Here is a 4,136-nt window from a genome sequence, read left to right as displayed (position 1 = left end):
GTGGGTGTGGGTGTGTGTGTGTTCATATACATTTATATAAACTGTGATAAGCTCGCACATTTTATTCTACTGAATCAATTTCAGGATAAAAGATACTACCCGGAAGCAATCTGAAACTTTCAACGAGATCTACTCATCTTCTATGAATAGATGCGAGCAATATATCTTTCAAAGGGTTTTCTCTTATTGGATCCCTGCAACGGAACAAAACCAGATATATTACATAACACAATAAACACAATACCAACATTATCTGCCTTTCTACTCAACCAATGATGGATAGTTCAATGTATCGCCAAACTTTCAGAGCAACCAAATAATATCTACATAGTAATATCCTCAAGAGAAACGACGCCTCTCTTCATAGTTAAATCATGTTTACGAAGCACTAACATGTTATACAAAGATGTCTCTATGTGGTCGTTTACTCTTGTAGAAATCGTAGCAAAGATTCATTCCATTCAAAACTATGGTGATAATGAAATCCTAAATAGTCCCTGTAACCTAGATAGCTATGGCTGAAATACATTTGATCATAAGTATCTAATCTCAGGTTTGCTCCGGGACTAAAAAGCTGTACCATTCATACAGATCTTCAACTTGTAGCATATAACAGTTAATTCTTTGTCAACACACATTCCCCAGCTTTAGAAAAGACTTAATACTGTGGAAAATGTCGAAAATCTCCCCACAAAATCAGTGCTTGTTGGAAATGAAAGGTTCAATATCGTCCTACTCAAGAATGTAATATTATTTAATTCATATCAAAACTGAGCGAAATCATAGTGAATATTCGTTCCTTATCATACCTATCGCTTATGGAACCTTCGCAAGATCTTATATCTATCTGTCCATAGTAAATTACAGTACTTTCTTGGATTTCATAGTCACTCTGTATAATTGTACATGATTACATTTTCTCGTCTTTGATAGTGAGCCTCCGTTCTGAATTATCTATGCCATGTATAAAATTTAAAATTGAAACTGAACTTCAAAATATTTTCTTCGCTACTTAAGCAAGTACAAACTAACTCATAATCCATTGTTGTGCAAGAAATAAACAGAAACACCAAGAATGATTTCCAATAGGTCGTCCCCTTGAAACATTACTGATCGACTGAAATTCCGTTTTGGTCAGTTCATTCAATGTAATCGAGCACTGTTCATTACGTTTCAGCAAATGGTAATGTCTCTACGTTAAAATGAAATCCTACTTTACTTTCATAGGTTCAAAACGTATTTAATCCCTGGATAATAATCTAATATGGCCCTGTCTAAGTTCAGAATAGTGTCACTATATACAATGTGATACAAGTCTTTGAGAAAAGCTTGGTTTTGCTAACTGTTGTAATTTAATCGAAACCCACCTTTTTGAATATCCGTTTCTATAACATGTGACGAAGCAGACAAATAGAATAAGATGAAACGAAGTTGATATCTCAGTGCAAATGACTGTTGTAATTGTCACTTTTTGACTGAAGATGACGATGACGAGTATCAAGATTATGACAGTCTTTCACTTCTTATTGTTTTGATATTTTAACGAAATGTTTTAGCTTAGAATCTACATTTACAGAAGACACGCTCGAGATTATATTTCTACAAAAAATCATTGCTAGACCAATTATTTGTTTCTTTCATAATTCCCTTCATTTTAAAAACATTACATCGAAACGAGTCTTTTAGTGTTCCCTTAATCTATTGACCCCGATAAACACTGTACTAATTTTCACATCTGCTAAAATCACATCGAGAACAAACTTAAGTATAGTTTCGTACTATTTAGCAAGTTTGTACACACCCAAATGTGGGTGTATGTCGGGAGAAATTCTTCTTCTAACTAATGTAGAAGGCAACAGACAACTGAGCTATAAATCCCGACATAGGATACGTGTTTCTGCATCTTTATGCCCCATCTGCATAGATTCACAATCAATTGTTGGTATTATACTAAGAATTATCTTTCCTCTATTTAAGCAGCGAACTGTAAATATGCTGATGTACATAGAGATTTGCCAAGAGGGAATTAATTAACTAGAAGAGCCTTAAGCAGCATTGATTCAAATACGGATGTGTGCAGATAGCCTAAGTACATTCGTGTACTCTCACACTTCTAAATATCCTAGGTTCGGAATTTGTCTCCTTGAGTGTACGAGAACGTGTTAAATATAATTGTGCACAGCTAAATTTCTGTCAACTCCGTTTACAAGTGTTTGTTATGGAATTGTATGATATTTTTTAGTGTGAAAGAAAAAGAAAAACTGCTTGGGGATGCAATATTGGGAATGTGTGACTGTATCATATTGTCATCTTTAAATGTAGGAGTTCAATGGTAAATACTACGATCAAGAGTTGAAAAGATGGTTTACTCAGAGAGACGTTTTAGAGTAATCCATGAAGGTTTTCTTTATAGAAATAGTTAATTATCTCTTATAATGCTGCATATTTGTAGATAAGGAGTGTCAATGGGAATTTGTGACATTCATGCCCTATCATAAATTTTATACGCTTTAACTTATTGCTTGGAAACAGAGCAATTTTATTCAATTTTCTTTGACAACTTTTGGAATATCAATATAGAAATTTCAGAATTTCATAATTGTCATTGTTGAATACTAGGAAATATATAACATGATATAATATTTATAATGGGCACTATAATATTTGCGATTGCTTGAGTTGTTCTGATTTTTTATTTTTTTGAAAATTTTAATTCTCAAAGATTGGCAGAGAAATAGTTTTTAATACTGAATCAATTAGAAACACGAATGATATTCTCTGACGCTAATCATCTCGAATGGAAACAGCAAAAGCTTTTTTTAAATTTTTTATTGTCAATTCATACCATTTTGTGATATCATTCCTCCACAGCTACACCATCCAAGTGCCTATTTTCCAAAGGTGATAATGTGGGATTTGCATGATATATGGTTACTATATTTTACAGGCCAAAGCACGTACACACATACACACACACATACACACATACACATATACTCACACAGACTCACACACACATATCTATATGTATGCATATATAAATATATATATTTAAATTTATATAAGGGCATTACTATACAATAATGCCTGACGCTATGAGGGACTCTAAGGTCAAGCTACCATAAAAAGCACATTTTTACCGAACGCGAGCAAAATGCAACTCTCAAAACCAACTCCTCAAAAACAGACTAAATGATGGATTTTTTCCCTTATGAGGTTTTTTCACGCTAGCTACTTGATAAATTCTTGTAAAAGAATTCGTCCTATTATTGAATTTATATATACATATATATGTATATACACGAGGGAAAAGGTTCAGTTCTATTTCATCCTTTATTTAGGAAGTTCCAATGGTCGATTTCTAACAAAGATTCGTCATATTACATTGGCAGCTGTGTATTTATAGAACACGTATCCTATAGAAACTCAACAAACAATTAAACATGGAGAAGAGAAGGTATAAACAATTTTTTACAAAATTTGGTCCATGCATACGATCGATTCCAACGGTAATACTAACATGTAAATAACATAATAAAAATTTTATGTAATCATAATTATAATTCAATTGATTAAATACTACTGAACTCTAACTATAAACTTTCATAATGATATTATGTATATCCGAATATGCTATGTGACACTCACTCCATCTAGTCTTCTGTAACAGTATAACATTCTTCTGTGTTCTTTTTGATGTATTCTTTTTTCGCACTGAGGAGAACACTAATCTGTAAATCATTTAATTGTAATTATAATTAAATTAATATTTTACCAGGTTATTTACATGTTAATACTACCGTTCAAACAATCGTACGCATGGATTAAATATTTTAAAACTTATACCAGATTTTCTTCTCTATCTTTAATTGTTTGTTGAGTTTCTATAGGACATGTGTTCTATAAATGCTCATAATACTTTATACATTTATATAGGTGGAGCAGTGGTGGTGTGGCGCGCGGACCTTTACAGGAGGGAAGCGCTCAGCCAGTTTCACAATCCCCTCTTCTACCGCCTCCTCCCCTCCGACCCCACCCCCTCCTACCAACGGCTTGTGTCCTCCACAATCCATGACCTCATCTCCTCCTCTGCTCTCCCCGCTACCGCCACCAACCTCATTGTCCGCACACCTCGC

This window comes from Octopus bimaculoides, chromosome 3, assembly GCF_001194135.2.
Source record: "Octopus bimaculoides isolate UCB-OBI-ISO-001 chromosome 3, ASM119413v2, whole genome shotgun sequence".
Lineage (NCBI taxonomy): Eukaryota > Metazoa > Mollusca > Cephalopoda > Octopoda > Octopodidae > Octopus > Octopus bimaculoides.
This window is presented reverse-complemented; position numbering follows the sequence as displayed.